The following is a 26,075-nucleotide window of genomic DNA, read 5'->3' as shown; positions in this document are numbered from 1 at the left end:
CTATTTTATTTAAAAATTCTTATAACACATAAAAACAACAGCAAATGCTTTTCCTAATTAATAAAGGGACGTCTCCCTTATACAACACTTATAAAAACAGACTAGAACCATATAATCCTAGAATTTCAGGTATAAAGGAATTAATTCTATAGATAACATATGGCAAGCAACAAATTTCTAAGATAAATGGTGAATTAAATATTTAAAAGGCACAAATGTATCAATCCTAATAGCTTTACAGTTCTTCAGTAACAAATTCAGTTATAAAGTTACACAGTTACTTTCCTTGGACATATAATTGGCTCAGGTGTGCTGGATAGTTAAAAAGGCAAAAAACAGCCAATATTCTGATTTAGGTGCCAAAGCAATCGTGGTTAATGGAAATGGTTAATTTAACAGATGAATACCTTGATGTCTTTAAAGTTCAGTTTGCGTGTTTTAAAAAACGTAGTGCAAATTAGTGTAGAGGTACCTTAATCTGTCCTGGTTGCAACCGCTGATTATCTTCACTGTGAGGGATTCACAGACTGTTTGTTCCTGGTGCTTCTGATAAGTCACCTGACCTTCTCTTTGATTCAGAGGTCAGGGGTGATGATCCGTTCTGGTGATGTAGTTATCCTTTTTTTTTTTTTTTTGTTTTCCTTTCTTCTTATAGCCCAAATATTGTTTTCATCTGGGTTCCCTCAGACTTCTTAAGGTTTGAAGAAATCTTTGGTCAGTGTTTAGCAGTAACACCGTATTCCCTGAAGTTACCAAAGGTAGATTTTAACTTGCAGGGTCAGGAGAAAAGTTTAAAGTTGCAGGGTCACACAGCTTTGTGACAGTAGTAAATGAAGTTTAGTAGAGTGTAGCAGGTCCCATTCAACGCGTTTCACCCTTCTGGGCTTTATCAAGAATGCTTATCCTGCTAGCTTCTGGCTTTTTAAAGGTATGAATGTGTTTTGATTGGTTCCTTCATTTCCTTTTGATTTCTATCAACACCTGTGTGGCTTCCAATGTAAAGGTGGACTTTATTTAAGTTGGTAATGATTGTTTCTGTGTTGTTATTTAGTTACATGATACACAAGGAAGAGAACTTATCATTTCTGCTTTATTAGCATTCACACAATTCAACTTATATATTTCAATTCTAAAGTGCCTTTATTAGATAATATACATTTAGATCGTGCAAACTTAAAATTACCTAAACTGAAACGAAAATATAAGAATCAGAATTACCATTCCCATATCTAGAATTATTGTAAGTGGGTAAAAATTAATGATATATATATATTCCTTTTCAACAAAGGATAGTAAGTTCAACAATTTATAAATTTGTAACAATTTAAAAATGGACGAAACGAAAATATAAGAATCAGAATCATCATTCCCATATCTAGAATTATTGTTAGTGGGTAAATGTTAACGATATATACATATTCCTTTTCAACAAAGGATAGTAAGTTCAACAATTTATACATTTGTAACAATTTAAAAATGGACGAAACGAAAATATAAGAATCAGAATCATCATTCCCATATCTAGAATTATTGTTAGTGGGTAAAAATTAACGATATATACATATTCCTTTTCAACAAAGGATAGTAAGTTCAACAATTTATAAATTTGTAACAATTTAAAAATGGACGAAATGAAAATATAAGAATCAGAATCATCATTCCCATATCTAGAATTATTGTTACCTGACAAGTTTAAAAATCTCCAAATTTTTCCCAACTTATCTACAAGATCCCTTCAAAAGAGGAAGACTTTCACAGAAATCACACATGCTCTCAGAAAGAACAATGTCAGATACCGATGGGGCTATCCTATCAAGCTTTTGATCTTTAAGGATAACCAAATGTTTACAATTCTTCAACCAACCAAAGGATACGAACTTCTCCAGAGGTGGAATTTACTCCCTCTAGGTAAAGAGAAACCCAAGCTTCAACATACTCAACTTCGAGCTTCCGCTGATGAATTGCCAACAACGTCTCCCTCACCACATCGTCAGTCCTCCCAGCAGTTGCACAGACCTGCTGATCCAGAGTGGCCACCTACGGACCTCCTTGGCCCTGCTCGCCACAGACAACCGCCTGACAGACACGAGTGGGGTGTTCTCCCACCAAGACACAACTCTAACTCTACATCTTAAGGGGACCCATTAATGTTTGTCTATGGGAGTTTTGACCACTTTTGTTGAATCTACATTTGCTTGTGGCCTTTCCTGGACTCTATTTGTGTGAGCCCACCTGGTGACAGATAAGTATATGTAATAATGTGATTATTGATGGCATATGTTACCTTTTGGCATTCCGCTATTACTCATATTTTCAGCTCCTGCAAGTTTCATCTTTACGGACTACCTCCTGAGGTGCTGTATGAATAGGATAGCTTGACGCTCCTCACTAAACTGTTTGATGTTTGTATTTTCACTGACTCACGATATGTCAATAACACATCTATAGATTGCCCTCATAAATACTGGCTACTTCTCCTATTTCCAAACCTACATAGGATTGACTAGAAGCTTTGTAACTGTTCCCCCTCCACTAATATAATTTACTAATACTATCTGCCCCCTATTCCCCCTAACCAGAATGTTTGACACCCTTTATATATGCCTTTCAGATCCTAAATTCTGAGGGGTCCTTTTAGTCTTTAGCTAAGCAATTTTTGACCCATCCCGAACAATCCATATCTATTGTGATTATTGACTATATGTGTTTCCCTATGACATTTCATTATTGCCTATGTTTTTGTCTACTGTAAATTTCATGCATATGGTCTGCCTATTGTGATGGCGTGTGTTTATGGTAGTCTCATGATTCTTTCTAAATTGTTTTATTGCCTATATGCATATTGACTCATACTAAGATAATGACACACAAATGGTTTACACACAAGGATTCTGTATGTACCCCCAACTCCCCAGCTAATAGATGATTGTCTAGACACTTCACAGCTGTCCCCTTTGCTAACAATATTGCTTGCCCCCTGATTCTCTTAGCCAAACCTGGCGATACCCCTCGTATATACCTCAGCATGTCTGCTTGGTGTATGCCACTGTGTCTGCGCACTCAGTACTATGCTTTCTAGTCCGCATCCTTAGCTCTACTCTAACTCCCATACGGGGTTACCAGGATTCTGTATTGAGGTCATGGCATCTAGATAGACTTGCACCGCTGAAATTTACTTGACAGTCCGTTGCGGTGGATGTAGACGTCCGTCCGCTGCAGCTGGGACAGTGGTTTATCCTAACTAGGTCCAGCCTAGCAGTATTCTATTATGTCCCTTTGACCAAGCATCTTTTTCCTCATATCCTTTGGGTTTAAGCTTTCCTACAGCGCATACGCTCCTACATAGCGGTCCTTATAGGTGAATGCTCTCAGCCCAGGTGCACATTTAAATATGCAGAGTTATGTTAGAGTTTATGTTGATTGACAATTGAATGTTAAATTGTTTGCTGTTGAATTTCTGTATTTATACCAATGTTTTTCTTACTGGTCTCTCTACTGACAGCAGTCTGTCTATTTATGCTCTTCTTTCTCCTTTCCTTGTTTTTTTTTATTCATCTTTATCTCTTCGCTATATCACTCCCCCCCAATTAGAGGTTACAAATAGCACTCCCTATGTGCTCTCTCCCCCTGTTTAAATAGTAGATACACTGACACATTCACAATCCTTCTTTTAGTCATATATAGCAGGTGGCAGGCGATTTGGCTGCCTGTACTTATACCCATCTCTTCTATCGATAACAACCTTGCTCCTATTTTATATTTATATTCATATTTTGTTTCCCCATAAATAAGTCATAGTATAACTAACAATATCCATTCTTTTTCTTTTTTATTATTCCATTTTCTTCTCTTGTTTCCCACCTCTGCCCTCCTCCTCCTTCCTCCTTGCCCTTATCTTCCTCCTTGAATCATCCTTTTCCACCCTTTCATACACATAATACCCCCCTCTTGTATGGGGGTTTATCTGAGCGGTTTTTCTTGTTTATACCGCAACCAATAGTATAGAAGCACTACTACTACATTGGAATTTGCCTACTTTTTTCTGTTGCTTTTAAGAACTAGGTGACTCACATTACAGTTACAAGGTATCCTCCCCCCTGTTCGGGCCACCTAGACCACTAGTAAGTACAGTATATTAAATATCTTGTTGGTACTGTTATTTGTCCTTCTTGTTTACAGATACATGATACAACGCAAGACTAATGGAAAAAAATAATAATACTGAGGTCGCCTATTGTTTATTGTTTTCATTCTGTATGCTTTCATGTATTGTTTGCATAGCATTGTTATGTACAATGAGCATCGGAATTGTTATTTCCATTTAGATGTATGATCAGTACCTTGTTATTTCTTTTGTATGATTTTTGACCTCAATAAAAATTCATTTAAAAAATAGCATCACAGATAAAATGATTAGCATGTTGAAGCAAACAAACAATACTATGCAAATCAGAGTGGTTTTTCCCATTGTGCTAAGCTACCAAACGAAAAAGTTGATGCAGCCGCAACATCAGCCATAGAAATGGCAGGTCTGAGTATTTAGCCAGAATTCAAATAAGCTTTCCTTAGATAAGATTCAATCTTCCTATCTTCCTTAAAAGAGGTACTATCTTTCATAGGAATAGTAGTACATTTAGCAAGAGTAGAAATAGCCCCATCAACCTTAGGGACTTTTCCCCAAAACTCTAATTTAGCCAATGGCAAAGGATACAACTTTTTAAACCTTGAAGAAGGAACAAAAGAAGTACCAGGCTTAGATCACTCCTTAGCAATCACATCAGAAATAGCATCAGGAACAGGAAAAACCTCAGGAGTAGACACAAGAGGTTTATAGACAGAATTTAAACGTTTATTGGATTTATTATCAAGAGGACTAGACTCCTCAATATACAAAGTTATTAACACTTCTTTTAACAAAGAACGAATATACTCAATCTTTAAAAGATAAGATGATTTATCAGTGTCAATGTCTGAAGTAGGATCTTCTGAGTCAGAGAGATCCTCATCAGAGGAGGATATATCAGTATGTTGCCAGTCATTACAAATTTTATCAGTATTATGAGAAGTTTTAAAAGACCTTTCACGTTTATTTGAATGCGGTATAGCAGCCATAGCCTTCTGTATCGCTTCAGCAATATAATTTTTCATATCAACAGGGATATCATGCACTTTAGATGTTGAATGAACAACAGATACTGTACTAGCACTAATAGAAACCTTTTCTGCATGCAAAAAATGATTATGACAACTGTTACATACTACAGCTGGAGATATAATCACCACTAGCTTACAACAGATACACTTAGCTTTGGTAGAACTGTGTTCAGGCTGCATGGTTCCTACAGCAGCTTCTGAGACAGGATCAGATTGAGACATCTTGTAAAATTTAAAAAAGAAAAAGAACATTAAACAGAAATATCTTATTTCCACATATAGCAGTTTCAGGAATAGGAAAACGTGCAAAAGCTAATATTGTCAAAAAGCAAATAGCATAGCCCTCTGAGCATATAGAAGACAAAGAGCATATAGGAAGCAAGATAAAATAAACTACATTTTTTTGGCGCCAAGTATGACGCATGACGCAAATGAAAGTTGAGAAATGTTTTGGCGCCAACAAACATTTGGGCCTAGATTTAGAGTTTGGCGGTAGCCGTGAAAACCAGCGTTAGAGGCTCCTAACGCTGGTTTTAGGCTACCTGCCGGTATTTGGAGTCACTCAAAATAGGGTCTAACGCTCACTTTCCAGCTGCGACTTTTCCATACCGCAGATCCCCTTACGTAAATTGCGTATCCTATCTTTTCAATGGGATTTTTCTAACTCCGGTATTTAGAATCGTGTCTGAAGTGAGCGTTAGACATCTAACGACAAAACTCCAGCCGCAGGAAAAAAGTCAGTAGTTAAGAGCTTTCTGGGCTAACGCCGGTTTATAAAGCTCTTAACTACTGTACTCTAAAGTACACTAACACCCATAAACGACCTATGTACCCCTAAACCGAGGTCCCCCCACATCGCCGACACTCAAAAAAAATTTTTTAACCCCTAATCTGCCGACCGCCCCCTACGTTATCCTTATGTACCCCTAATCTGCTGCCCCTAACACCGCCGACCCCTGTATTATATTTATTAACCCCTAATCTGCCCCCCTCAACGTCGCCTCCACCTGCCTACACTTATTAACCCCTAATCTGCCGACCGCAAAGCGCTGCCACCTACGTTATCCTTATGTACCCCTAATCTGCTGCCCCTAACACCGCCGACCCCTATATTATATTTATTAACCCCTAATCTGCCCCCCACAACGTCGCCTCCACCTGCCTACACTTATTAACCCCTAATCTGCCGACCGGACCTGAGCGCTACTATAATAAAGTTATTAACCCCTAATCCGCCTCACTAACCCTATCATAAATAGTATTAACCCCTAATCTGCCCTCCCTAACATCGCCGACACCTAACTTCAATTATTAACCCCTAATCTGCCGAACGAATCTCGCCGCTATTCTAATAAATGTATTAACCCCTAAAGCTAAGTCTAACCCTAATACTAACACCCCCCTAAGTTAAATATAATTTAAATCTAACTAAATTAATTAACTCTTATTAAATAAATTATTCCAATTTAAAGCTAAATACTTACCTGTAAAATAAATCCTAATATAGCTACAATATAAATTATAATTATATTATAGCTATTTTAGGATTTATATTTATTTTACAGGTAACTTTGTATTTATTTTAACCAGGTACAATAGCTATTAAATAGTTAAGAACTATTTAATAGCTAAAATAGTTAAAATAATTACAAATTTACCTGTAAAAGAAATCCTAACCTAAGTTACAAATAAACCTAACACTAGACTATCAATAAATTAATTAAATAAACTACCTACAATTACCTACAATTAACCTAACACTACACTATCAATAAATTAATTAAATACAATTGCTACAAATAAATACAATTAAATAAACTAGCTAAAGTACAAAAAATAAAAAAGAACTAAGTTACAAAAAATAAAAAAATATTTACAAACATAAGAAAAATATTACAACAATTTTAAACTAATTACACCTACTCTAAGACCCCTAATAAAATAACAAAGCCCCCCAAAATAAAAAAATGCCCTACCCTATTCTAAATTACTAAAGTTCAAAGCTCTTTTACCTTATCAGCCCTGAACAGGGCCCTTTGCGGGGCATGCCCCAAGAAATACAGCTCTTTTGCCTGTAAAAAAAAACATACAATACCCAAGCCCCCCAACATTACAACCCACCACCCACATACCCCTAATCTAACCCAAACCCCCCTTAAATAAACCTAACACTAAGCCCCTGAAGATCATCCTACCTTGTCTTCACCATACCAGGTTCACCGATCGGTCCAGAAGAGCTCCTCCGATGTCCTGATCCAAGCCCAAGCGGGGGGCTGAAGAGGTCCATGATCCGGCTGAAGTCTTCATCCAAGCGGGCCAGAAGAGGTCTTACATCCGATTGAAGTCTTCATTCCATCAGCCAATCAGAATATTCCTACCTTAATTCCGATTGGCTGATAGAATCCTATCAGCCAATCGGAATTCGAGGGACGCCATCTTGGATGACGTCATTTAAAGGAACTGTCATTCGTCGTTCAGTCGTCGGCCAGGATGGATGTTCCGCGGTGGAGGTCTTCAGGATGCTGCCGCTTCGCTCCGGATGGATGCCGCTTGGATGAAGACTTCAATCGGATGGAAGACCTCTTCTGGCCCGCTTGGATGAAGACTTCTTAACTATTTAATAGCTATTGTACCTGGTTAAAATAAATACAAAGTTACCTATAAAATAAATATAAATCCTAAAATAGCTATAATATAATTATAATTTATATTGTAGCTATATTAGGATTTATTTTACAGGTAAGTATTTAGCTTTAAATAGGAATAATTTATTTAATAAGAGTTAATTAATTTCGTTAGATTTAAATTATATTTAATTTAGGGGGGTGTTAGTATTAGGGTTAGACTTAGCTTTAGGGGTTAATACATTTATTAGAATAGCGGCGAGATTCGGTCGGCAGATTAGGGGTTAATAATTGAAGTTAGGTGTCGGCGATGTTAGGGAGGGCAGATTAGGGGTTAATACTATTTATGATAGGGTTAGTGAGGCGGATTAGGGGTTAATAACTTTATTATAGTAGCGCTCAGGTCCGGTCGGCAGATTAGGGGTTAATAAGTATAGGCAGGTGGAGGCGACGTTGTGGGGGGCAGATTAGGGGTTAATAAATATAATATAGGGGTCGGCGATGTTAGGGCAGCAGATTAGGGGTACATAGGGATAATGTAAGTAGGTTTACAGAGCGGCAGATTAGGGGTTAATAATAATATGCAGGGGTCAGCGATAGCGGGGGCGGCAGATTAGGGGTTAATAAGTGTAAGGTTAGGGGTGTTTAGACTCGGGGTACATGTTAGAGTGTTAAGTGCAGACTTAGGAAGGGTTACCGCATAGCAAACAATGGGGCTGCGTTAGAAGCTGAACGCGGCTTTTTTGCAGGTGTTTGGTTTTTTTTCAGCTCAAACAGCCCCATTGTTTCCTATGGGGGAATCGTGCACGAGCACGTTTTTGAGGCTGGCCGCGTCCGTAAGCAACTTTGATATCGAGAGTTGAAGCTGCGTTAAAAATACTCTACGCTCCTTTTTTGGAGCCTAACGCAGCCTTTATGTGGACTCTCGATACCAGAGTTATTTTTATGGTGCGGCCAGAAAAAAGCCGGCGTTAGTTTTTCGGGTCGTTACCGACAAAACTCCAAATCTAGGCCTTGGAAAGGATGCAACTCACGTCATAACAAACACAATTTCACGCCAACAACCTAGCGTCAACTAAGACGCAGGAAATGACAAACTTGCGTCATGACAGACGCACATTCGTGCCCCCCCAAAATTCTCGCGCCAAGAATGACGCAATAAATAACAGCATTTTGCGCCCTTGCTAGCCTAATTGCCTGCAAGTTTCCAAGAAAAAAATAAGTCAAATTGAAAAAAAGACTATACCCCAAGTAAGGACAAAAAGATGAAATATCCCACAGTATACACAATGGAGATTGTCAAAACAAAGTGAGTACCTTTTTAAACCTGCACATACACTTATTTAGTATCCGGGTCTTATAAGAGCCTACTCACCCCTAAGAAATCCAAAGACTTTGCGTTACCAAAGGCAGGAACAACTTTTCACTCCTCCTATCATGCAGCTCTTGTTAGCCGTCAGAGGAAGCAGAGTATCCAGGTATCCGTATGCCTTACGGGGATGAAATATTGCTCAGCACAAACTGCCCTTCTGTGTTAGCTTCTGTCTTGAAATCAGTGTGCGGCAATGAGCTGTAAGGAGGTGTAGGTGTGTCCCAAATGGCTGGTAATAGTCACAAAAAAGAGAGAGAGAAGGCAGTCTTGCTGATAAAAAGTTCCTTTATTGCAACATCAAAGTTAAAAAATCCATGCAGATTCAAAGTGCAAAGAGAGGGTGAAAGCACTAGACGGTTGACATGTTGCGGCCGTGGGCCGTAATCATAACCAAAAGTGCTCCACCTTACAGGTGAATATAAGGGGTAAGACTTATTTTAATTGGTTAAAAATTAATTGATAGAAACACCCTCAAACACAATGCAGTTAAAGTAAATGACCCAGCAAGCTGCAGCAGCAAAATGAGCACAGGTAAATACATAGATAAAACATGAGCAGGAGCAAAAGTATCATTGTAAAATGTTACAAGAAAAAATATGTAATATAGAAAGGTATATGCAAATATCAGGTTAAACACTCTGAAATTAGTCAAAAAGACAAATAACTGTATGCATATTCTAAATATTATAAATAGTAAAGTACATATTGCATAATGGAAAAATAGTAATACTATACTATCCTGCATAAGGATATCATGTAATAATAGCCGTAAAGCACTTGAGAAATAAGTAAAGAGAGTAGAATACAGAAAATAAGACAAATAAATAGAAAAAAAACATAAGCTATTACTCCCAAAAATGTATGAGGTCATATTTGGAATTTAGGCCATGGGGTGTTCTGGTTCTCAGAGTGAAGATCCAGAACACCTCACGTTTGGCTAGAAGAGTGTCAAATGTCACCACCTCTCTTCGGTACCGTAACCTTTCCAATAGCTGTCCATCGAAATGTATTTAGTTCACAATTGTGCATAGTAGCAAAATGTTGTACTAGGGGGGTGGTGGATGTCACCCTAGACAAGGTAAACATATGTTCTCGTATGCGCGAGTTGATGTCTCTAGAAGTGAGACCAACATATTGTATTTTACATAAGGTACAGGTAATGAGGTAGATAACATTGGTACAAGTGCAATTTAGGCAGGACTTTATTGGATACTTAAGACCATTGGTGGTAGACATAAAGGTGTCGCTGATTAGTACATAGTCACAGGGTTTACACTTTCTGTGACCACAGCGAAACATACCTAAGTGTCTAAGCCAAGAGCTTTGTGATCTGATTTGCTGTTTGAGTTGTGTGGGAGAAAGAAGAGATGCCAAATAAAGTTCCTTTATTACAACATCAAAGTTAAAAAATCCATGCAGATTCAAAGTGCAAAGAGAGGGTGAAAGCACTAGACGGTTGACATGTTTCGGCCGTGGGCCATAATCATAACCTAAAGTGCTCCACCTTATTTTTAATTGGTTAAAAATGAATTGATAGAAACACCCTCAACACAATGCAGTTAAAGTGAATGACCCAGCAAGCTGCAGCAGCAAAATAAGCACAGGTAAATACATAGATAAAACATGAGCAGGAGCAAAAGTATCATTGTAAAACGTTACAAGAAAAAATATTTAATATAGAAAGGTATATGCAAATATCAGGTTAAACACTCCAAAATTAGTCAAAAAGACAAATAACTGTATGCATATTACCCCCTCTTATGCAAACCTTTATCTTGGCAAATGGGAACTGTGCCACATCTTTGGAGCTAATAATCCTTTAAGGTCCTATGTGCACTTTTACAAGCGTTACATAGATGACCTGCTTTTTATTTGGTCAGGCCCTTCTGAGATGATTGAGAAGTACTTAGTTAGCGCTTATACCAAATAACATCCTATCAAAGCCACTCGATATCTTATCTCCTTCCTAGATAAGTATTTATGCAAAATGGACTATAGAAAAAAATAATGAGGGCGCTATTCGATAGCCATAGGATGTTAATTCTATATGAATAGTTAGAAATCTCAACTTTAAACTTAAAATTAAAATTCTAAACTTGACATCAAATATCAATCATTTGCTAAACATACAAGATATTGAATAAAATAGTTAACTCAGATTATTGGCATAAATTTTTTTTAGTTTTAGGAATATTTTTTTTAATTAATATATTTTGATATTAGAATATAAATTAATTATGAACTTTATCGTTATATAACAAAAAAACAATAAAAATTGTGTATAACTTATTATATGCGAGCTTATAGAATTGATATTTAACAATATTGCACGCTCATACTAGAAGAGAGAACCATAATGAAAAACCAACACTATATGATGAAAGGGATTCTTATAAGATGATAGGATAAGGTGCTGTATGAATCTATCTAAACTTTCTATAAGCGAGCTTTATAATCGATGTCGGAATAGCAATGATTTACACTCATAAAAAGAGATTACCACTATAGAAGGCCAACAGTTATATGATGATAGGAAATAATTAAAACCTTAGAAATACTTAAGCATATCATTTACAAAGATTCTATTATTATAAAAAGTCCTGCAGTGTCCCCCCTCACCCTTTCCCGCTCTTACTTTAGGAGCGGGTCATATCCTCTCTCCTTTTCCCATCAGCACCCAGTGGTGGCATAGCCCCTGAGGGGAGACACACTTTCAAGACAAGAAAACAGCCAGGGTACTTGTCTGACCCTGTCAGAGGTAGCAGCTAATATTTCCTTTATCATTGGATATTTTATATTATAACTTGGCACTAAGAGCCACTATGGCTTAAATACCTCATGGCTATATCCACCCGGGGGGCAAGAGCAGTGTCCAGGGCCTACATAGAGCCAGTTCCTTGAATATAGAAATCTAACATGCCACAAGGCAATAGGAAGAAACATTCTGCTACGTTACCTAAAAAATCCTTAGCAGACCACTTCAAAGCAGTAGTTATACTTGAAGCCACATCACAAAGCCCAGAAACACTTTCTCAACCTGAACCTCAGATTCAAATTGCAACAACATCCCACACTACAACCCCAACCTCAATAGTCAAGATGGCTGACACTACAGTCTCTGAAATTGTTGACACTCTCACTGAGAGGATGAAGAATCTAGAAGAGACACTCACTAAAACTATAAGGGGATCTGTAGCTGAATTGAGGCGAGATATAGGTGCTATAAATGAACGCACTGAGGCTCTAGAACGTAAGCAAGAAGATTTGGCCATTGAACAAGCTAATCTAATCTCCTACTCACAGAACATAGTAGATCATGTCGATAGTATTGAGGCCAAGGTGGCAGACCTCAAAGATCGTTCGAGACGAAATAATCTCAGGTTTCGTGGTATTTCAGAAGAAGTGTCACCCAAGGAATTGGAAGACATCATATTAGAATATTGCAAACACCTTAAACCAACCACTAATACATCTGAGTCTCTTATAGATAGGGTGCATAGGCTTCCAAGAGGCAGAAATGTCTCAACAGACAAACCACAAGATACTATTGTACGTTTCCACTACTTTACGTACAAAGAGCAAATACTTAAAGCAGCCTTTAACACTTCTACTTTACCAGAAGGAGTCAGACATATCCATATTTTCCCGGATCTATCCCAGTATACTATGAAAAAGAGAAATTCTTTCCAAGAGATCACAGCCATACTTAGGAAAAAAGAGATCAAGTATAGATGGGGATACCCAACAAAGCTCCTTATCCATAAAGACGGATCCATGATCACACTGGACGACCCCTCCCGAGGAAAAGAATTTATAGACCGGTGGTTTCAAGGTCCATCAAGATCCTTCAATCCCACACAGACTCGGACCCTTGATGCCCAAGATTCTACAGCCCCAGCACGTCATAGGCCTGAGAAACGTAGCCCCATAGCTAAGGATTGGGACCCTCCCCCACAGAGATTACAGGCCCCAAATGCCAAGCACCAAAATCAAGAATTGGACTGTGCTTAATCCTGATCCTACTTCATCTACTTCAGGTTTCTGGACTGGTCTCTTGTCTATTTTTTAGGTTCCAGTTCATCCATTCCAGTTGTTAGAAGACAGCGGAACTGTAATGTATACTTTCTCCTTGTTGAAATGTTGTTGTTTTTTTCTATGTTCATTGATTATTTTTGTATGCTTATGATAACATGTAAATTGATATTCTGTTGATATGTTTTATGTAGTCCTCAATGGAACGTCTTTCAAGAGGCGATCTCACTTAGACTATTAACTTAACCAGAGTTATACACCACCAGGAAATGGTAATGCATATCCTCACTTCTGATATGACTCCTTTCCCAGGTTATACCCTCAGACTAATCTGACTCTCCATATGCAGACCACTTACCTTTACAATCTCAAAGATAGGCCGAGACTCATATGGTGCTTTAATTATAGACGATAGCCATCAGTAGAGGATTAGGAGACTTTGACACAATACAGAGCTTTTGACAAGCAGTCTTGAGGACTCGATCTTCAATCAATATTTTAATTTAACAATCATTATTCCACTGACCTAACAGCTTAATAAATGACTAGGTAGACGGCGAGTCAGATTTCTAGTTAAACATTTGAGGTGACGCTACCCAGATACTCTGAACAGAGGTGGTCTGTTAGTCCCCCTTCCCCTATCTTAAAATATTGTTATACTCTTTACTTAATCCCTTAGGACACTAACAATTCTATTTTAATATTTATTTAATTCATGCCCCCCGGGGGATAGGCCCCCATATTCTTATTATTCTTGTCATTACCATTGTTTTTTTTTTGTTTTTTTTTGCTTTGTTTTGTTTTGTTTTCTCTATGTATAAATTGTTTCATATCTTATCTAGGAAATTTTGCACCAACCCTGGCGTTATCTTACTTTATTTGATGTTTTGAAATTTCATTGTACTTTACTCATCTCACTTTAAATTTGGCTCTTCACAAGGCTCCGCTCCCCTCTCCTCCCTTTCCCCGACCCTGCTTCCCATCCGTATCCTTCCCCCCCTTTTCACAAAATACCAAACAGAAATATTGACTGAAGGTCATTTATATATTATCTGATTCCGGTTACACAACATCAAGATCATTCCCTTTCCTCCCCCCCCCCCTTCTCCTTATACTATGATAATTACTATTGAATATCTGTAATTTTCCCTCCCAGCTGGTTACACCTATGAGCTTACATCGTAAGCAAAGGAAAATAAATCCCATAGAACCTTATTTCACAGCTATTTTCATGTATGTCTTTAAATTGTCACACCTTTTACATGCATAGTCTGAACTCTGATTCATTGGTATAATACTGTATGCTTCATGAGAAAATTACTGGTAGTCTAAATTATTTTTTTTAGAACTTCATTGGTCTAGTAGAGTAACTCTTAAATCTTTTCTCTCTCTCTCTACATCTAAGACCCCCCCTCCCTTATTCTTAACCTTTCAACCTCTGCCTTATTTCTAATTTCTTTAATCTTCTTCTCAACCGTTCACTACCTAGCTCATACTCTACGACCCAAGTAGACATTTACTATGCTGATAATTGATCTACTCAGATTCTCTGCGGTTATAACTTTTAATAGATGACCAAGCTTAAGATTATGTTATCAAATTAATTTAACAGTTAAGTGACATACCATTTGTTCATACTGATGTTTTATTGTTTGTGGAATAGTGTGTCTTATGCTAATTAATAATTACCATTGTACAAAATATTTATATTGCATAGACAATCTTTGTATATTGTTTATATTGTAAAACCTTTATATATTGTTATCTATTCTATAAAAAAAAAAAAGGTTCATCATTTGAGACCCATGAGTGGTCTCCTTTTGTCTCAGTTTACCAACTGTAACGACTCATTATGTATATAGTTGAGAGGTCCAAGAGTGGCCTCATACGACATGTAGTTGGTATACAGATTGTATGGCAAATATTTTTTATACAAAGAATGTAAAAGTCATGAATTCATGTTATATATATATATCTATCCTGATATGTATCAGATGGAAGTCATGTAACCATTAATTTCTGTATTGCCTGATATGTCTTGACGTTTAATACTTGTAAGCCTTGAACTGAACCTCAATAAAAATTATTTAAAAAAAACTAAAAAAATCCTGGAACGCGCTCCCTTTAAAAACAAATTATTTGGGGGTGGAGCTGGCCGCTGAAGTGGCCAGACATGCACATTAAGAGCTCCTGTTGTATTAGATTATTTAAAAGCTATAACAGAGATTTTAAGGATACCTAATTATATTATTTGGGTATATATACTCAAGGATTACACTGTGCTTTAGTGAAATGACTCTAGTTTGAGAACGATAACTACCCCAAGGACTTTGGTAAAGCCATGAGGCAGCTAATTGCGGACGCCATTGCTACGGGAGAAGCTACTAATGGAACAGAAGTCTGAGCCTCTGGGAGATCGTCACTTGACCCTTCTGCAAGACATTGCATAAGATAACCAGGGGAATAATCCCTGAATACTGAAAGTATGGAGCATCTGTCGTACAGGACCCTTCAGACACTTCTTTCAGCGCAACTCACCCAGGTGGTGGAAGCGGTGAACGCAGCAATACGCTCCCACACGCGTGGGATCTCTGTGGATGGAGCAGCTGCACTACAGGGAGACAGGCGACAGAAACTCCCCAACCATAGACCCAGTAAGTTGGTGGTATTGGATCCCAAAAAACGGGCGACCACTATGACGAAAGCGCCTTCATCTATTTTGGCCCGCAGTGGGTTGACTGTAAAGTTACAAGCAGTGAGAGTGGGTGGGGGTAGGGCAGAGTATATTATACACAAGAGATTTGGTGGTTAAGGGCGAATTGCCCAATTTGAGTTTTATAATCTCCTAACCACTGATACCTCCTGCCACAGATTTAAAGTTAAGAGCAAGGTACAACTAACAAGTAATTGTAAATAGACTTACAAGTAAGGGTAGGTAACTTAAATCTGTGAGGAAAATTCCACTGATAGTGCCCTAGCAGAGTCAAAGCTAGATTTGTATTTAGTTAGAAAAAATATTTTTCTCCATTCATACACTAAAGTTTATTAAATCAATATTTTAACCACACATACATTTTAGCAAGAGCTAAAAAATTAAAAACACTGCACCCAGGTTGAGCTATGGTTTTTAAATTAATCTGAAATCAGCATCAAAGGTATCTTGCAGCAAAATTATAAATATAGGCTAAGCCCTTACAATCCGAGGGCTAGATTAAGTTTAAATTTTACCAAGTTTTAAAGCTGCATTTTACCAGACCAACAAGGGTGAGCAAGTTAAAAAGAAGGGAAAGACAAAGCTTATCCCAGGGGTCCTCTGGGATAAGCTTTGTCTTTCCCTTCTTTTTAACTTGCTCACCCTTGTTGGTCTGGTAAAATGCAGCTTTAAAACTTGGTAAAATTTAAACTTAATCTAGCCCTCGGATTGTAAAGGCTTAGCCTATATTTATAATTTTGCTGCAAGATACCTTTGATGCTGATTTCAGATTAATTTAAAAACCATAGCTCAACCTGGGTGCAGTGTTTTTAATTTTTTAGCTCTTGCTAAAATGTATGTGTGGTTAAAATATTGATTTAATAAACTTTAGTGTATGAATGGAGAAAAATATTTTTTCTAACTAAATACAAATCTAGCTTTGACTCTGCTAGGGCACTATCAGTGGAATTTTCCTCACAGATTTAAGTTACCTACCCTTACTTGTAAGTCTATTTACAATTACTTGTTAGTTAAAGTTACAAGCAGGTCAGGACGACGGAGCAGCAGATCGAGATCACGCAATGATGCAACCGATCACTCAGGGGCCTGCGGATAAGCCTGCAGCAGTTGAATGTGTCATGGGCTATACACGGAAGCCAGAGGCTCAACGACAGTTGTCTTTGGAACTGAGAGTGGAAATAAAAGTGGAAGCGACCTACATAAGACAAGAGCTGTTACCTTTAGAGCTAGTACGGCTGTGTCCTGTATTTGTTCCTGTATGGTGCCCTAACAATAAAACCGGAGTAGGATGAAAGAACCAGTCCTTTGTAAATCCAGGTTAATTTCAGAATTGACTCTTTGCCACTCACTGGATTTAACTGTAGGTTTATGCCTTAAACCTTTGATTACAATTACACTTTTTAGAACTCTTAGTATAAGAGAATATGACAATCACAGATCTGAACTACCATTCTGCAAGTGTAATAGTTTATCTATCTTAGCTATAATCCATCAACCGATAGTTTGATATCTTTGCTACATGCTGTGTATTGCTTGATAATGAGCTTATGCCGGCTCATGGACTCTAATAGCATAATGTTATTATGAACATACTTGCAGTTTATGAATAATGGGGAATACTGATTGTCTTTAGATATGTGCTGGCTACTTAACTACGGTAAACGCAAACGCTGTGTATTAATGTTCACAATTCTTTGTCCAGATTATAGCTCATTGTATCATTAGTTACTTTAAGAGTTTTCTTTAAGCTTTTGTGACTGTATAGTATACTGTAGAAACGTAACTAAGACACTGGTACATGGAGAGTCAGCATAAAAATTCTAAAGCCTTATCAGAAATGGTTATCTGAAATATCCTATTATTCTTCTCTATCTGTACAAATCTACTGTTAAGTTAGTTACTGCCTATATGATTAGTGAGCCATCTTGTCTCCTATGCCATACAATTGGTGGGGCTGTTAATTCTACCCAAACTTCCTGTTGTGATAATTGTTACACATCCGTTTGCTGAAGTTTCTAGAAACTAGATGGAGGGTCATGCATATCCTTTTCAAGAGGGAGAATATTTCAACCTTTCACATTGTCTGATAATGTTATGACACTATTTAATTTAGCTCGCTGTTTTACTACTATTACACAGGTTACTGATGGCTTCTGTGATATAGGTAGCGGACGCCATGTCTTTTCACCTCACCTGTGGGTTAGTGGGGGGCCCCAGGAGAGACATCTTTATGAGGGTCCGGGATACGGATGTCGCAGCAGCTATCTTACTACTGTATTGAGCATAGGTTACCGATACAATGCCTTCAATGATACTGATAAACCTTTTTATGTATCTGTCTTGTCTGGGGGTTTGAGGGGGCCCCTAGCAGGGACATCTATATGTTACCATTATACTTTGATGTATCATCATTTCATTATTATCCAAGACAATTTTCACATAACGTGCTTCTCCTTTCCGGGCCAGTGGCCAGGGTCCTGAGGGAGATCACACAAAGGTAGTCTAACCCAGGAACACGTAAACCTAGGCACAATTAACTTAGGTCTTCATTATACAGCGAGAGGTAGCGATGTTGAAGGCATTGAATTTCATTAACACGAGAATCCTACTTTGAAGTCGACTGACGTACTATTAGTGAGATAACTTATTCCCACAAGATATTTGTAGGCTTAATCTACTCAGTCTAGTGATGATGTGCAGCAACGCCCGTATCGTCTATGAAGGTGGCCCAGTTTTATGTAATCCATAATAGTCTAAGGTTCATTATATTATAAGGGAGGGTAAGGGAATTATGCTATGCCCAGAACAAGCACCGCTCACCCACTACCCTTACAATGTGTTATACCCAATCATTTGTATGTTACTTGCATTAGGTATCTTGTACCAGCTCACCCCCCCTGCCCCCATTTCTATAGAACCCACACCAGGGTTCAAATTAGGCGAACTATTTTCGCCGCAAATCTTCCCATCCCAAAACAGTATTAGTTTCCCTACTGGCTAGTTTTAACTTGTTTATTACCCGAGCAGGGAAACATGACTTCATATCATCCTTATTTACATGCTTCAGGGAAATTTTCTGTTTACTTAGTACCTTTTTCAGTATGTGTATTTACTTCGGACCTGCGTGTCTGAATTTCTTGTTTATATCTTTCAGATCAGGGGTCCTGCGTGTCCCCAATTGTTACTTTTATTTTCCAAACCAAATAAAAAAAAAAAATTCAAAAAAAAAATAAAATAAATTATTTTAAGCCACTTGAAGGAGTTGGGTTGTTACAGTCACTTAGGAGAGTTAAGTTGTAGCAGTCCCTTAAAAGAGTTGAAATTGATACAGTCTTACCGTCACTTCTTATGATGTGGATACAATCAATTCCATATTTTATTAATACTTTACCCTGAAAGGCTTGCAGGGGAGATCGTTACTTATATTCTGTAACAGAAAGTTTCCTTGTGTCCACGGCTCCTGTATTCTAGATTCAAGACTCTGTGTTCCGGTTTGGCAGAAGCCGCCAGGTGTAACGGTTGCGGATTTAAAAAATGGTGATGTCACTGATCTTTATAATATTTCAGCGTGGAATTTCAAAAGATCCGTAGATTTACATTTGCGCAAGTGATTTGAAGAATTAGTCACCCTCTCCGCTGTCTTTATAAATTTCTAAGGTGGATAATACTGCACTTAGTACAAATTGTACGCAGATATCACTCACACCTATATGGTAAAAAGACATGGATCCTCTGGGTGCTTAATATAATGTTCAGTTAAGTTGGTTATTTGAGGCTTACAGCTTCTACGCGTTTCACCCTCTGTTTGGGGCTTTATCAAGATGCTGCTAGTGCCTCATTTGCCTTATTATATATTACTTCCCTTTGTTGCTATTGGTCAAATTGTTTGCGTGGAGTTAGAGTGATACTACTGTCACTTTAACTCCATGCAAACAATTTGACCAATAGCTTTGTATTTTGAAACTACTTTGTACTTTATATATGAAAGCTACTGTGTATATTAGATACAGTTTATCTTGCATAATTTATATTAAAATGTTATGATGTAATGTATTTATTTCTCTCTTTATTACTTTTATTGAGGTTTAGAAATTGTCACACCTACTAGTTATCTGCATATTCCTAACTAGCTAGAAAAGGTAAGTGTGTACGTAGGAATAAAGGATATAACATGAGGTATGTTACTCCTAATTAATCTTATATTTAATATAGATATTCCTATCTCTCCCAAGAATATAAAAGTTAGTTTAGGTCTATACAACATGAGCAGTTGAACTGCAGAGATAGGAATAACAACTGAAGCAAATAAATGCACACAACTTGAAAATAAAGCCAAGTGGAATAGTAACTGGTAGGTAAGTATTTGAGAATGTTGCAGATAACTGACATATGAGTTCAGAGCAATTGAGGTTAATTAATTAATAAACTGCCAGATTACGAGTTTTGCGTTATGGCTGGCTCGGTAATAACTTGCACCGCTTATATTTAATAGCGCTGCTATTACAGGTTTTTCAAAAACCTGCGTTAGCGGGCAATATGGTTGTGTTGAGCTCCATAACGCACACAAATACCAGTGCTTCTTTGATCTGGTTTATAGACATCAATGGGGAGAGCTGGCTAAAAAAAAGCCTATCACCTGCAATAAAGGAGCGTAAAGATCCGTAACGCAGCCCCATTGATTCCTATGGGGAAAGAAAATTTATGTTTACACCTAACACCCTAACATAAACCCTGAGTCTAAACACCCCTAATCTGCTGCCCTGACATCGCCGACACCAACATTACACTTATTAACCCCTAATCTGCCGCCCCCGACATCGCCGCCACATACCTACACTTATTAACCCCTAATCTGCTGCCCCAACATAAATTTATTAAGCCCTAATCTGCCGCCCCAAACATCACTGCCGCCACTATACTAAAGTTATTAACCCCTAAACCTCTGGCCTCCCACATCACTAACACTAAATAAATATATTAACTCCTAAACCTAACCCTAATTTTAATATAATTAAAATAAATCTAAATAAAACTTACTATCATTACCTAACTAACTCCTATTTAAAACGAAATACTTACCTATAAAATAAACCCTAAGCTAGCTACAATATAACTAATAGCTACATTGTAGCTATCTTAGGTTTTATTGTTATTTCACAGCTAAGTTTGAATTTATTTTAACTAGGTAGACTAGTTAGTAAATAAATAGTTATTAACTATTTACTAACTACCTAGTTAAAATAAATACAAATTTACCTGTAAAATAAAACCTAACCTGTCTTACACTAACACCTAACATTACACTACACTTAAATAAATTACATTAATTAAATACAATTAACTAAATTACAAAAAAAATAAACACTAAATTACACAAAATAAAAAAGAAATTATCAAATATTTAAACTAATTACACCTAATCTAATAGCCCTATCAAAATAAAAAGCCCCCCCCCAAATAAAAAAAACCCTAGCCTAAACTAAACTGCCAATAGCCCTTAAAAGGGCCTTTTGCGGGGCATTGCCCAAAAGAAATCAGCTCTTTTACCTGTAAAATAAAATACAAACAACCCCCCAACAGTAAAACGCACCATCCACACAACCAAACCCCCAAATAAAATCCTATCTAAAAAATCTAAGCTCCCCATTGCCCTGAAAAGGACATTTGGATAGGCATTGCCCTTAAAAGGGCATTTAGCTCTTTTTCTTTGCCCAAACCCCTAATCTAAAAATAAAACCCACCCAATAAACCCTTAAAAAAACCTAACACCCCCGAAGATACACTTACAGTTTTTGAAGAACAGACATCCATCCTCATCAAGCCGGGAGAAGTCTTCATGCAAGCGGGCAGAAGTCCTGAACGAAGCCGGGAGAAGTCTTCATCCAAGTGGCAAGAAGTCATCCTCCAGGCGGGCAGAAGTCTTCATCCAGACGGCATCATCTATCTTCATCCTTCCAACGCGGAGCGGCTCCATCTTCAAGACATCTGGCGCAGAGCATCCTCTACATACGGTCCCAGCCGTACACTGAAGGTCCTTTAAATGACGTCATCCAAGATGGCGTCCCTTGAATTCCGATTGGCTGATAGAATTCTATCAGCCAATTGGAATTAAAGGTGAAAAAATCCTATTGACTGATGCAATCAGCCAATAGGATTAAGCTCGCATTCTATTGGCATCGCAAACACTAGTTAAATATTATTAACCCCTAATCTGCCGCCCCCAACGTCACCGTCATACTAAATTACACAAAATAAAAAATAAATTATCAAATATTTAAACTAATTAAACCTAATCTAATAGCCCTATCAAAATAAAAAAGCCCCCCCAAAATAAAAAACCCTAGCCTAAACTAAACTGCCAATAGCCCTTAAAAGGGCCTTTTGGCAGGGCATTGCCCCAAAGAAATCAGCTCTTTTACCTGTAAAAAAAATACAAACAATCCCCCAAATGTAAAACCCACCACCCACACAACCAAACCCCCCAACTTAAAATCCTATCTAAAAAACCTAAGCTCCCCATTGCCCTCAAAAGAGCATTTGGATGGGCATTGCCCTTAAAAGGGCATTTAGCTCTTTTTCTTTGCCCAAACCGTAAACTGAAAATAAAACCCACCCAATAAACCTTTAAAAAAAAATAACACTAACCCCCGAAGATCCACTTACAGTTTTTGAAGACCAGACATCCATCCTCAACGAAGCCGGGAGAAGTCTTCATCCAAGCGGCAAGAAGTGGTCCTCCAGGCGGGCAGAAGTCTTCATCCAGACGGCATCTTCTATCTACATCCTTCCGACACGGAGCGGCTCCATCTTCAAGACATCCGGCGCGGAGCATCCTCTACTGTTGATGGCTACTGAAGAATGAAGGTTCCTTTAAGGGACGTCATCCAAGATGGTGTCCCTTGAATTCCGATTGACTGATAGAATTCTATCAGCCAATTGGAATTAAAGGTAAAGGTGATTGAGCTTTAATCCTATTGGCTGATCCAATCAGACTATAGGATTGAGCTCGCATTCGATTAGCTGTTCCAATCAGCCAATAGAATGCAAGCTCAATCCTATTGGCTGAATGGATCAGCCAATAGGATTGAAGCTCAATCCTATTGGCTGATTGCATCAGCAAATAGGATTTTTTCACCTTTAATTCCGATTGGCTGATCGAATTCTATCAGCCAATCGGAATTCAAGGGACGCCATCTTGGATGACATCACTTAAAGGAACCTTCATTCTTCAGTAGTCGTCAACAGAAGAGGATGCTCCGTGCCGGGTGTCTTGAAGATGGAGCTGCTCTGCAGAGGAAGATAGAAGATGGCGTCTGGATGAAGACTTCTGCCCGCCTAGAGGACCACTTCCTGCCGCTTGGATGAAGACTTCTCCCGGCTTCGTTGAGGACTTCTGCCCGCTTAGATGAAGACTTCTCCCGGCTTCGTTAAGGATGGATGTCCGGTCTTCAAAAACTGTAAGTGGATCTTCGGGGGTTAGTGTTAGTTTTTTTTAAATTGTTTATTGGGTGGGTTTTATTTTTAGCTTAGGGTTTGGGCAAAGAAAAAGAGCTAAATGCCCTTTTAAGGGCAATGCCCATCCAAATGCCCTTTTCAGGGCAATAGGGAGCTTATGTTTTTTAGATAGGATTTTATTTGGGGGGTTTGGTTGTGTGGGTGGTGGGTTTTACTGTTGGGGGTTGTTTGTATTTTTTTTTACAGGTAAAAGAGCTGATTTCTTTGGGGCAATGCCCTGCAAAAGGCCCTTTTAAGGGATATTGGCAGTTTAGTTTAGGCTAGGGTTTTTTTTATTTGGGGGGGGGGCTTTTTTATTTTGATAGGGCTATTAGATTAGGTGTAATTAGTTTAAATATTTGATAAATTCTTTTTTATTTTGTGTAATTTAGTGTTTATTTTTTGTAATTTAGTTAATTGTATTTAATTAATGTAATTGATTTAATTTTAGTGTAATGTTAGGTTTAACTGTAAGACAGGTTAGGTTTTATTTTACAGGTAAATTTGTATTTATTTTTACTAGGTAGTTAGTAAATAGTTAATAACTATTTACTAACTAATCAACCTAGTTAAAATAATTACAAACTTAGCTGTGAAATAAAAATAAAACCTAAGATAGCTACAATGTAACTATTAGTTATATTGTAGCTAGCTTAAGGTTTATTTTACAGGTAAGTATTTAGTTTTAAATAGGAATTATTTAGGTAATAATTGTAATTTTTATTTAGATTTATCTTAATTATGTTAAAGTTAGTGGTGTTAGGGTTAGGGTTAGATTTAGGATTAGGTTTAGGGGTTAATAACTTTATTATAGTGGCGGTGACGTTGGGGGTGGCAGATTAGGGGTTAATAAGTGTAGGTAGGTAGCAATGACATTGGGGGCGGCAGATTAGGGGTTAATAAGTGTAATGTAGGTGGCGGCAGATTAGGGGTTAATAAGTGTAATGTATGTGGCGGCGATGTTTGGGGTGGCAGATTAGGGGTTAATAAGTGTACTGTAGGTGGCGGCGATGTCGGGGACGGCAGATTATGGGTTAATAACTGTAGGCAGGCGTCGGCGATGTTGGGGGCAGCAGATTAGGGGTGTTAAGACTCGGGGTTTATGTTAGGGTGTTAGGTGTAAACATAACTTTTCTTTCCCCATAGGAATCAATGGGGCTGCGTTACGGTGCTTTATGCTCCTTTATTGCAAGTGTTAGGCTTTTTTTTAGCCGGCTCTTCCCATTGATGTCTATGGGGAAATCGTGCACGAGCACGTAAAATCAGCTCAAAGCAGCGCTGGTATTTGTGTGCGGTATGGAGCTCATGTCCGGAGCGGCAGATTAGGGATTAATCATTTTATTATAATGCGATGCGGGAGGGCCTCGGTTTAGGGGTTAATAGGTAGTTTATGGGTGTTAGTGTACTTTGTAACACTTTAGTTATGAGTTTTATGCTACAGCTTTGTAGTGCAAAAGCCATAACTACTGACTTTAGATGGCGGTACGAATCTTGTCGGTATAGGCTGTACCGCTCACTTTTTGGCCTCCCAGGCAAAACTCGTAATACCGTTGCTATCAAAGTCCCATTGAAAAAATACTTTTTGAAAGGTGCGGTAGTTACATTGCGTTACGGCCAAAAAAGTGTACGGTACAGCTATACCTACAAGACTTGTAATAGCAGCGGCAGTGAAAAAGCAGCGTTATGAGCCATAACGCAAAACTCGTAATCTAGCCTTAAGAAAACTCCCAGGACATAGGTAAATGTAAATTAACAGCATGCAGCTTTAAGCATATGAGGATTCCAGATACAAATGTTCAAATGATTAGAAAGAGGAAAGTTCAATATATTATGCATTCTGAGTCCCATTAAGTTGAAGTATTTGTATTCCAGTGAGATTCACAGCAACAATTAATAAGCAAAATTACTTACAAACTACTCTGGAGAATCTTGCAGCTGTCTGTGTCTGAAAAGGGCTGTGTTTGAGATCAGACATTCAGCTGGTGATCCAGATTGGTAGTGCTGACTTCACCTTTAGGAAACAAATTAACAGCAGAAGAGTTTGTTAAAGGATTCCTCACAGGTTGTAGATTACCTTGAAATCTCCTGAAAAAACCCACACACACTGAGAGGCTTAGAGCACAAGGAAAAACAAACAGGCATGAAGCAAACAGAGAGGTACCTTCACACAGCTTAGCTTAGACTTGAACTGAGGTTACAAGACAATATCCAAGCAGTTTCTTAGGGGAGTGTCAGACTTATATACACAGCCAGAGTCAGGAAAGGTGATTATGCCAGAATTAAAGGTTTTGTCAGTTCACTTGCTGAATCACATTGAGAAAGGCTGTGCAACAGCTGAAACATGTTTGTGTAGTTCAACTTGTTTTTAAACTACTTTTATTACTCAACTTATAATACCACTTATAATTATTTTTGCTGCATTAACTGTTGCCTCATGCTACCCCTGACACCTGAAGCCGACGGTTCCTGATATCGGCCAGGAATACAGGGGGGTGACATGATAGCAGCAGTGCAGTAATTGTGGTGTACCTTTAGGTAATATATCTGTGTGGGTAATGATAGGTGATGTTTATCACCTTAGTCATTAATTTTTAAATAAATTCCTTAATAAAGATTATAGATTTTAATACCAGTATATGCATTTATTATTCGCTAGCACATATTTCATGCTGTAATTTTACAGCTT

At 37.9% G+C, this 26,075-nt stretch overlaps 1 protein-coding gene across 4 annotated transcripts in view; it reads right to left on the bottom strand.

Moving 5' to 3' along the window:
* Positions 1–25,661, bottom strand: part of LOC128656206 (glutathione hydrolase-like YwrD proenzyme) — a 628,013-nt gene extending 602,352 nt beyond the window's left edge. Inside the window, exons 1-3 of one of the 4 annotated variants that reach the window (XM_053709982.1) lie at positions 25,551–25,661; positions 25,301–25,400; positions 9,154–9,379 (exon numbers count right to left, since the gene is read on the bottom strand). The gene's annotated coding sequence lies outside the window, so the exon portion shown is untranslated. The remainder of the gene's footprint in view (positions 1–9,153; positions 9,380–25,300; positions 25,401–25,550) is intronic. The other 3 variants (XM_053709980.1, XM_053709989.1, XM_053709984.1) reach the window with 3 other exon arrangements.
* Positions 25,662–26,075: the final 414 nt, after the last annotated feature.

The sequence above is a fragment of the Bombina bombina genome, chromosome 4 (genome assembly GCF_027579735.1).
Source record: "Bombina bombina isolate aBomBom1 chromosome 4, aBomBom1.pri, whole genome shotgun sequence".
Taxonomy (NCBI): Eukaryota; Metazoa; Chordata; class Amphibia; order Anura; family Bombinatoridae; genus Bombina; species Bombina bombina.
The sequence above is the reverse complement of the archived record's forward strand: the minus strand, read 5'-3'. Positions and strand labels throughout refer to the sequence as shown.